This window comes from Apostichopus japonicus, chromosome 22, assembly GCF_037975245.1.
Source record: "Apostichopus japonicus isolate 1M-3 chromosome 22, ASM3797524v1, whole genome shotgun sequence".
NCBI classification, from domain to species: Eukaryota; Metazoa; Echinodermata; class Holothuroidea; order Aspidochirotida; family Stichopodidae; genus Apostichopus; species Apostichopus japonicus.
Genome location: NC_092582.1, coordinates 25,094,122 through 25,105,974, shown reverse-complemented (window position 1 = coordinate 25,105,974; position 11,853 = coordinate 25,094,122).

The window sequence follows — 11,853 nt, the reverse complement described above, 5'->3', positions numbered from 1 at the left end:
AGGGAATTAATCCAGACAAGTAACCTATTCTTTTATGTGATAGTCCAACTTTTGACGACGACACACAAGGAATAGCATAACCTTCATTAGAAGAGGCATAAGAACAACAACAGAATATACTCACCGTCTAGCAAGCGCCAAGTTAGTCATCACTGCATGTTCCTGAAGAGAGCGTAGCACCCGCCTCTTTTCATCGGGAAGCTCCCCGTAAAACTCTGGGTCACTCAGCTGCAGCGCGAACAAACCCTGCAAGGTATCCCGGTTGAAATTCTCCGATTCCAACTGTTGGCGATGTAGCCATCGTATCCCTCTTTCTAAGGACCGTTCGACGTATTCGGTTAACTCGGGGCTTTGGTCATCTGTGCGTATGGAATCAGACGTGGTATTATTGAATAACGTTAATTCTCTGCTGCCGGGACACAAACCCAAACATCGTTTACATCTTATATTGCAAAGCAAGGGCGTAGGAACCGGGGGCTGGCTGGGGGGCGCCAGCCCCCAGTGCAAAATATGGAGGGGCGGAAGTATCATTCCGCCCCCCCCCCCGCTTCGCAAGTCAGAAAACCCCTTTTTCATTTCCAAATGAGAAAAAAATCTCATTTGGAGCACCAAATTGCATCTGAGGCCACCTGGAAATACAAAAAAAAATCCAAAGGGGGAGGGGGACACCCCCTCCCCTTAGACCCCTACCCCAGGCCGGCCACTAGTCTTCAGCCCCCCCCCCCTCAAAAGTACCTTCCTACGCCACTGTTGCAAAGAACAAACTACCCCATCATAGGCCTACACATAATATTACCCCCCAAAAATCTTCGTCTGTTAGGGAGATATCCTAGTTTAAAATTCGTGTCTGTCAGCCGCCGGTAGCTTGTAAATCTATAACATCATAAACCACTACGATTTAGAAAACACTTTTCGTGATCTCCGTATTTTCTTTTCACAGTTTCATCGTAACATGTTAGAACAGTCTTGAAATTGATACAAAAGTAACTATACTAGATCTTGTCAAGAGCTACACAACGTTTGATATTCAGCGGCATTTGCAAATCCCAATTTCATTACATAAGATATATATTGTAATTGATAAAAAAAAAAAACACATTGAAAAAAATGGAGCACTTTTGGCTCGATGATGTCAAATTTTAGACTTGACCAAGTTTTCGTCCTTGTATGTAAAGGAACATTGAATCCGAGATCTCTCTCAACATGAATAATATTTTCCTAAGCTGTATGGGGACTCAGTTCTTCAAGACGGTTATCTTTATCACGTATAGACCATTTATGATGGCTGGGTTTGTGTCTCATTTAAAGTCCACAACACTTACATGTCTCCTCTCCACAACCGTACTCTCTTTTAAAAGTATAGTTTAAAATCAGTCATTACGTACGTCTCCCATGCCCCCTCCCACCCCTTTACGCCGTCAGTTTGTTCCTCTTTCACACCCAACTTAAGGCATTCGAGCATCAATCATCTTACTTTAGTATTGGAAGGACTATGGGTTGGAATTTTTTCAACGTTATTTCACCACCTGTGCTGATGACAATCCATTCATGATGGTGCATATATGAGAGTGCAGACATGCAGAGTAGATAGGTTAAGCACGCAGAGAATTTGAAGGTATGCAACTTGCATAACAATGCAGATGATGACCTTGAATGGTAATGCTTTTGTTTATCAAAGCAAGAATTAAAGGAGAAAATTTGAAGATATGCAACATGCATAACAATGCAGATGATGAACTTGACTTATACTGCTTTTGTCTATCATAGCAAGAATTAAAGAAGAAAATTAATTTTTTTTTTTTATAAAGACCAAAAAAAAACGTGTATATATTATTAATACTTTCCAAAACACTAAGACCCAACCAGTCAAGACAAAAAAAAAAGAAGCTTTGAATGGGTGACAGTGAAGAAAATACCGCCGCCCCCCCCTCCCAATAAAGAAAGAAAGAAAGTGGAACGGAGAACTTATTACATAAAAGTTGTGCAAACACAACAGTACAGAATCAAGGTCAAGTCTTACCACAGATGGTGCGACATGGTTTAGCTTGAGCGATTGACAACAATGCCAAGCTAATTGACAGGACCCAGATGCTGGTTGCTGCCATTGTCGAGATCTGCAGAAGAATAATATCACGAGGCACAGTTATTCACGCCATTCTCTGTTTCCATTTCACAATCTAAGAAAGGACCGGGGTGTATGTATATATATATATATATATATATATATATATATATATATATATATATATATATATATATATATATATATATATATATATATATATATATATGCATAAACGTGCTTATTGCGTTCTGTAAAGTCATGCCTGTCAATAGAAATGTCCCAAGGATGAAATGGAGTTTACGTAAACGCATAACGACTTTTTATGGTTCTCTCTTGATAAATATCTTATGACTTTCTTAAATAGTAACGATATCGTTATTGTTAATTTTTTATTAAACGGTCTAAACATAAAAGAAAGACAGTTACATGTGTAATAGTTCAATAAATGTAGTTTTATTCGTAGATTTATTCATTCATTCATTCATCCATCCATCTATTCATTCATTCATTCATTCCATACATACATCCATCAATCCATCCATTTATGCATCAATCCATTCATTCATCCATCCATCTATCAATTCATTCATTCATGAAAGAAAGATACTTAAGTGTGTAATAGTTGAATAAATGTGGTTGTATTCGTTGATTTATTCATCCATCCGTCCATCCAATCATCAATATCCATCCATCCAATCATCCATCCATCCATCCATTCCTAATATTCAATACATGATAGCTTTATATTGTATCTATATATATATATATATATATATATCTTCATATATATATATCTTCAAATATATATATCTTCATATATATATATATATATCTTCATATATATATATATATATATATATATATATACGATTTTCATTTATATATATACATATCTTCATATATATATATATATATATATATACGATTTTCATTTATATATATATATATATATATATACATATATATATACGATTTTCATTTATATATACATACATATCTTCATATATATATATATATATATATATATATATATATATATACGATTTTCATTTATATATATATATATATATATATATATATATATATATATATATATATATATATATATATATATATTCAGTTGTTTAGGAAAAATGGGAAATGCATAAGTACAATATTTAACCCCGACCCCTGCAAAACTTAAAACATGTCGATGGGGTGGGTGCCTATCCAGTGTGTTCAATAAAATCGCTGTCAGAATCCAATTGGTAGTACTGTCTGGTGTCCTAATGGCGTTGAATTGTCGCATTGAAGCAAACGAAAGACCGATCAATAGAAATGGGGGGGGGGGGGAGCAGAGAAAAGTAGGGTGGTCATAATGTGACATGCGAGATGTAGAGTAAGCATAACTCGACATCTCGACAAAATATTGAATTTTAGTCGAGATGCCGACTTACGCTAACTTGACATCTCGATCAAATTTGTCGAGTGTAAGTCGGTATTTCGACTACAAAGATTAAATTTTGCCGTGTAACATGGCAACTCGACAGCTTGACAAATTTTACCGAGATGTCACCTTATGACCGCCGTAGAAAAAAAGGGGGAAAAAAAGGAAAAAAGCCGCTATGTAATGGGTTATGGAACGCCGTTTGAGACGCGTTATGAGTGACATCAGACTTACAGCTGTGAGTATATTTATAATTGTACAAGAAGACAAAGAACAGCAATTTACTCGTTATTATTTGCTTATAGTTGTATGAAGAACTCATTGTCACGGTTAAAGTAAATGCACTCACCTGCAGCAGCCAAAATGGCGAAACAGTGACGTGTATATACCTCCTCGTTTAGAAAGTGTATGATATATTAATTTATGACAGTAGTTATATAAACTGTCAGTTTGCCATTGCGTGTGTGATTTATAATTAACATTTTATTTTAATAGTTAAACAATGAATCAACAATTGAAATATAATTTTATTTAATTATTGGTTTGTTGTAGTTTAATTCTTTAAACTATTGCGCTGACTGAAGGACTTGGTACAGTTTCCAGCTTTTCACGCGAAATAAAAGGCCAAGTGTTATATAATAATAACTATGATATGCTATATTCAAATTCTGATGAATGCAAATTAAACAATAGATAATTAGATACTATTCTGAGGTGAAAAAGAACAATTTCCATACTAATGAGCAGGTATGACGTCACACATGATTGCCTCGAGTTCATGCAGGTTTGGTAGAAGAAGAAAATAATGTTCGCTTGATCTGCCTTAGGAATTGAAATGCAGATTAATAACGATACATGGTTGTTAAGCCTTATAGCTGATATTACAACCATATAATTTCAGTTGGGACCAGACGGAGGATCGAGGTGAGATCGCGTAGGGTGGATGGTGAGAGAATTCTCCTATTGACCTGCATGAGATTAAGTTTATGTTGTAGCATTTAAATTAACACGAAGTTCAAGAGTACAAGCTTAAATGGCCTCCTGTTTAACAGGAAGACCCCTTGCACACCCCCTTTTCCAGTTTGATAACCTTACCCCTGTCCCTTAATCTTTATACTGATGTAGCTGTAACACCTACCTTGCACGCAAAACGCAGCTCCTTTTTCACAGCTGAAAGTGTGTGCTGGAGCCTCAGTTAGGGAGACCTCCTATCGGCAAGCAAAAAGAATCTGGAGTGATCAAAAAATTGCATATTGATCACCTTTTAAGGACATGACTGAAACACCCAGTTGTTATATCTTTCCATAAAGCACACGTGATAAATTGTTTTAAGCGCGTCATGCACTGGTAACTTTGATTGGAACAGTTTTTAGGTGGTGTCGAGTAAACACAGATAACAGAATAGGGTGGTGTCTGCTCTGAGGCCTGGTGTACGAAATACACAATTAACAGACCTAGTAATGGTGTGACATCATTGATGAGATCATAGGCTATAGCTCGTTTATATACGACACGCTGCAGTAATGTATGCAATGTAAATTACCATATTATTTATACACGTATACATTTTAAATTCAAAATATATGCATTATTAACGTCGAAAAACAGATGTGTCTACCCCCTACCCCCATCCCCCCCCAAATAAAAAGAACAATTACGAAGGTTTATTACTTTTCAAAGTTTGAAGGTTTTTTTTTTTTTTTGAATTCTGAACAAGTCAACTAATGAATATTCCTAGTCATTGTTTATCAGATTAATCTTTGATTTTTTGGATCATTGTTTTTTTAATTTTTTTTTATATATTTTGTCTTGCAATATATCTTTAGTTGTAAGTAACAGGCGTGCACAACCACCCACGCACGCACACACACATAGAAAAACCAAAACACGTTATTGCCTGTAACTTTTATACACTATGAATTTGAACATCTATAGCTATGTATTCAAGATATGTCGGATTGTTCAGCTTATTTCGACTTTACATGTATTTCGTCAGATTTGTAATCCACAATTTTTCTTCTTTTCAGAATACACATATAAATATTAAATTTAATGTTTTCTTGATATTTTGACTTTTAAAAGGTTCAATATTAATAAGAGAATATTTAAGCTGATGGAATGGATTCCTTTTACTCCTCTGTATCACCTGCATTATGGTATCAAGTTTCCCACATACGGACAGATTCATAAACCAAATAAGTTTCGACCATGGGCGTAGAGCCCGCGGGGGATGGAGGACATGCCCCGTCCTTGTTGAGCTGTGGGGGATGTAACACAAAAGACCCCCTCCCCATCCCTCCCCATCCCTCCCCACGCACACACTTTCCAGGCTTCTAATGAAAACACTAAACATAAAAATCACTCCACATGTAAGAAGAAAAATGTAAGTCGAAATATTCAGTAGTGACAATATTGTCTAATGTCTCACGAGTACCGTACTGTTGACGTGACAGGGACTAGAATAAATCGTACTGATGTGACCATATTCCGGGTATATGTACCAGCGACGAATATGCTATAGTATGACGTCATTCTGCTTCCCATGTGATGTCATCTTCGATTGATCCTACTGGTTTCTCAGCCCATCTACGCCCAAGTTATCAATGCATACATAGTTCGAATGAGGGATATATACCTCATTGTGTGGTAATCTTACATGCCGTATAGGCAAATTAACACAACCCAAAGTACACTCATTATAGACCATGTGATGAAGGAACATATTAATTTATGATAAAGATATGTTGGAAAGTTAAGAAACATGTTAACAGTAATCCTAGTGTATCGAAATATGCTTAAAACTGACAGAATTTGATGCAACAGTGGCCAAAGTGGAACATAGCGAATTTCAAGTCTCGAAATTTCGTTTTCTTTCTCAATCTTCGACAGTTCTCTTGTTTTAATTTCGGTTTTCTCAGTTTATAAAACTTTCTTACCGAGAATTCTGCTTTTGATCTCACAGTTAAGCCTTTTTCTTTATACTTATTTCGATTATTTTCTTAGCTTTTTAATAAAGTCATTATTTCGATACTGTTCATCTCAACAATCTCTTCTACTCTAAATTGTCCACTTTCTCGAATTTATTGTTTTGCTCTGGCGTTCACTGGCGATGCATGAATTGGGGTCGAAGGCATCAAAACCCCCCAGTTTTAACCGTTGGGTACGGGAGACACTGAACCATGTGCTCCCTGATTACTATACTGTATAGTATGTTTGGTTGCAACGCCAATGGCGTTACTTTTAGAAAGATTTCGTTGTTTTCGACATCTTTTAATCATAGAAATAACGTTAACGGTTCGTTTTATTATAGAAATAACGTTAACGTTAAATTTTAATTTATAGAAATAACGTTTATACGTTGTTTTTGACATCTTTCAATTATAGAAATAACGTTAACGTTACGTTTCTGTTATAGAAATAATAACCTTAACGTTACGTTTCTATTATAGAAATAACGTTAACGTTACGTTATAGGAATAACGTTAACGTTACGTTTTAATTGTAGAAATTACGTTTACGCTACGTTTTGACTTCTTCATTGAAAGGATGACGGAATGCGGTATTTTAGTCATGATTTGTTATAACAGAAAAGAAAAGAATATATAAAAGCCTTTTAATATTTCTACAGATATTCAGGATTTCAAGAAATTCAGATTTAAGATATGTTTGTTCTCTATTCCATTATGAAGACGTTAGCTACTCTGTACATATAACTGAATGTTAAAATTAATGTTAAAACTTGATAAATTCTAATAACTGAACCAAAACATGTTATTTTAACGTCAAGAATTTCCTGAAAAAAATTGTGCAAAATTTTTTTTTGGCTGAGATTTTTTATGAAATTCTTGAAAATAAGGTTAATGTTACAGCCGATAATAAACTTTATTAGACTTACCGAAAACAGACTTGCCTGTAAAGATCATCCTCTGCATACTTTAGTAAATTGCAGTTTTGCCTACAAAATACCACTTACGAAATTCTGCAATCCCTCCAAGTTTTAGAGTCACAATTTTTTTGGAAATTTCTTTACTTATAGAGCTGCACTTTTGCTTCAAAATGGAATTTTAAATCCTTTTTTATAATCCTTTGAACGTATTTTAATATTCATTACTTCTTATATATTTTCTTTTCTTTTAATCAGTCACTGTTCAAATGAGTTAAACTTTACATATGTACGTTATAATTCATCCATTTTTATTAATTTTATCAAATTTATACAATGGGTATAACAGTTATGAAAAAGTATGATAGGGCTATATAATATGATCAGAATACGTAGTTTCCACTTCCGGTTATGTTGTTTGGCACCCCATGCTAAGGAAATTTGCCACGTGCCTGAAATTTTAGCTGATTTTTATCATTATTATTCAAGTTATGAATTGCAGCTGGGTATATGGTACAAGAAATGCCGGGTTTGTGTTCTAAATAACTTTTATTTTTTATTTTTTTAAGTTGCTATAAAGATAAAAAACAAAACAAATAATTCCAAAGTTATTGCTTGATTAGCAACGAGATTCGTATAACTGTTTTTTGGTTGCTATGACCACGGATGCAGTCACAATATAAGGTGTGTTGGCTTTTATATAACCACGACTATACCGCTATTGTATTAGGTTGATACGACCACGGCCGCGCTTCAGGTGTATTGGTTGTTGTTATGTATATTAGACAGTTTCTACAGATACATTCCGCTTTTTTTCTACGATATTTACCTTTAACCAAATCTCTGGAATGCTTCTTTAGGACTAATTATGTTGACATCAACTGGCAACCAGTGGAAGCCTGTATGTTTATGTTAAAGCCATTTGTTTTATAAATTCCGAAACCTAATCAAATCATGTTCATTTAACTTCATATAAGGGCCTACGTACTCTAAAAACAACCTGGTGAAAATTTCCTGGTTAACAATTTGCTAACATTATCCTGGTTATTGTCTACGTTAGTTAACATAATTCTGGTTACGCTCTATCCGTCCTGCTTAATCCAGTGCGGTAAACCTGATCATTAACATAACTTCTCTGGTGAATAAACTAAAATAGATTATTAGCATATTGCAATCCTCGCCTCTGATTGGCTTGTTGGTCGCGACTCAAGACGTTCGATCTGGCGGCTTCCTACGTACAACCGCAAGCCGGCGAAACTGTCAAATACATCTAAGAAATCTGCAAATAACCATCTAAATAAAAATAGATGACGAAGTCAAATTCTTGCTAGATCAATGGGTATGCGTTACCTTAAATGAGTGTTGAAGGGTAAAGGTGAAATACCGGGATCATTTCGATTTTTTCATTTCTGTGATACAGTCAGTACGCGCGATATTGTAAGTATAACCTAACGTTATCCATTACGTTGTTAGCCTAGGTTAGGCCAGATCCTGTCACTGTGTTAGCCGGTTGAAACCTGTTTGAGCTCTGTAAATAAAGGCGCTCCTTCAGGACAATTTTAGAGCACTGCAGTTAGGCAGATTATATTTCCACTTTTAGGCACATCATATCATGAAGTTGGTGTAAACCTCAATAAACTGAACTACCCATAGCTGGGACTCCTTATGGCATTGATTTTCTGAACAGTCAAAAAGGGAGACATTTACAGTTTCTCATTGGAGATGTCACTGCCCTTTCTTACATCTCTTCAAAGAGGAATGTTTATATAGATATAAACTAGTAAGTATTAAAACATGGTACAAACTAGTAGACTGTAAAAAACGTAAAATTAATCCTCTTTTTATCATAGTTCGTTTAACACACCATTTATTACTTTGTTTCATTCCTTTCCTAGCAGTGGCGGAGAAACAGGGGGGGTTGGGGGGTTTTAACCCCCCCACTTTTTGAAGAGGGGGGTTGGCCCACACAATCAACCCCCCTAGTTTTTACCAGTAATGTTCTGTTATAGCCTATGTTATGTGCTCCAAATGGCATAATAAATCAAATTATTAAATTTGAAATTGTTAAAGTCATTTCAACCTTTTACCTGGTAGGCTACATCAGCAATTAACGACCGAAAACCGAGTTAGAATTGACCGACACATTATTTCTAGCCCCTTTCCCCCACCTTGCGCATTGGAACTTGTAGCTCATAGCGCTAACTTCACCCCACAACAGAAATACACAAAATAACGTTTTGTTGCTGTTGAATAGCTTTGGAACTGTATACACTTGCCAACTTCAACGAGGTGAAGGAAGGAAAAGAAAAAGAAGAAAGAGAGAAAAGGATGGAGTAGAAAATACGGCAAGAAAACGGGAAGAAGAGGAACAGTGACAAAATTATTCGAATTTGTAAAGCAAACAGCAGATATCACATCATATCAGTGAGCATGAAAATGGCGTTCCACGATAAACAGCCTCCAAACCATGGGCGCAGATCCTGGTGAGGACAGCGGGACGCGTCCCCACCAACTTTTTCAATAGTGGGGACATGATATACCGTGTCCCCACCAATTTGTCTTTGCATTTCAAGTTCCCCTGTATGGAACTTTGGCGCAGTTTGATCCAGCATTGTGCAAATGACATGCAGCAGTTCTCATTTTATTGTATTTTATCCACAGTTGTTAAATATAGGACGAAAATCGCATTTGCGGCAGTCTATATTTGTTTTCTGGGAGAGGACCCCAGACCCATCGTATATACAAAAGTCTACTTGGATTATTTGTCCCCTGATTTTCTTTCTGCAGACGCCCATGTATTTCTCCAAACTAAATTTCTAAGCAATGAGATCTAAAACTTAAGGAGGTTTAGGAGCATCATTAGGTCTGGGAAGTGTTATTTCCGGCGATCTGGGAGGTATATTTGCCCCCAAAAATCGTACGCTACGCGCGAACCCATGGTCGCGCTCCGCTTAGTGTCATAGAACAGACACGCGTCCCCACCATTATCCAAGACTGATCTGCGCCCATGGTCAAAACTGTCGATGTGTGTAGTGTTCGGTTTCGGAAATAACTGGTATATTTTTATTTCCTTCAACGAAATTTTTTAGTAGCCGTCTGAATTTTCGAAAATTCCCTAACCAACATTCTTCATCATACTCGTGCAATTTTGACCCGTCTGTTAGGGTTTGAAGGAGGTTTTTCTATATCGGTTGTCCATAGATGATATTTTGTGCAACATTATGGGTATGTTTTGAAGTGAATTTATTCACGAGAATTGTGAATTTTCAAATTCTGAACAGTGGGGCTGACGGATATTGTGGGCCGCGATGAAGAATCACCTACAAAAGCAATGATCCACAGGATATGTGATGAAGTCGAACATGATGTGTGACTGGTGACAATCTTCAAAAAGGTTATAGATGAGAAAAACAGTATTTGGAAAAAACTTGGTTGTCAGGCAAAAGTGTACATATGGTTGGTCAGTTTCAAGCCATTTCAAGTGCCATTTCCGGTGATCTGGGGGTACCAAAACCAGAAATTTTCTTGTACGCTGCGCGCCAACCAATGGTGGCGCTCCGCTTAGATAGTAATACGCGCCCCCCGGGTTAGAAAATCCTGCATACACCCCTGGTTAAATCCAGCTTTTCAAGGCCTGGACAGTGCCATTTACTGCAATCTGGGAGGCAATATTTGCCAAAAAATTCTTGTGCACTTCGCGCCAACTTATGGTGGCGCTCCACTTAGATAGTGAGCCAGCAGTTATGACTTTTTATTTCATCAATGGCCTGCAACCCCCCCACTTCTGACAAGAAATCTCCGCCACTGTTTCCTAGATTGATACAATCATGCCAAAATACCTGGAGGAGGTGAACAATTGAGAGAGGCTGCTAAGTTATACAGCTTTGCAGGAGTAGAAGCATATCCCTGGCTTGGACGATGCACATCAGGAATATGATTGTAGCTGTTTATGAGAATAAACTTCATTTTCATCCATCTCTCTGTCCACAATTGAAAAAAAAAACCTGCTTGTACAACAATCAATGAAACTTGGACAGAGATGACCTGTGATGAAGAGACATATAGAGGTGTTCAGGAATTTTATGTGCTAGGTTATTTAGGGGTCAGTTTAGGTCATTCTTTGGAAATGCTTCTTCGTCCACGGACAGACATGTGGATGTATGCAGATGTGATCATAATTATTGTCAAGTATTAAGATGGTCATTCAGGGTCGGAGTTTCAGAAATTTCATGTTAAAGGACACTTCGATCTATTCTTTAACTGTTAGCTCAAAATCATTTCAAATTTATTTTTCTTGTGATTATTATACTCTACAATTACCACTTTGTATTGAGTTAAAACAGTTTGCAAAAGAATGTAAATTCAAAGGAGGAGCTAATGACTAAACCATTAATGGTATCGTTGGTAACCTCATTATTGTCTTGCAGAGCCTTGCTTAGATTTAATAGTTAATGGTTAAAGATGTTCGGTTTGCCAGTG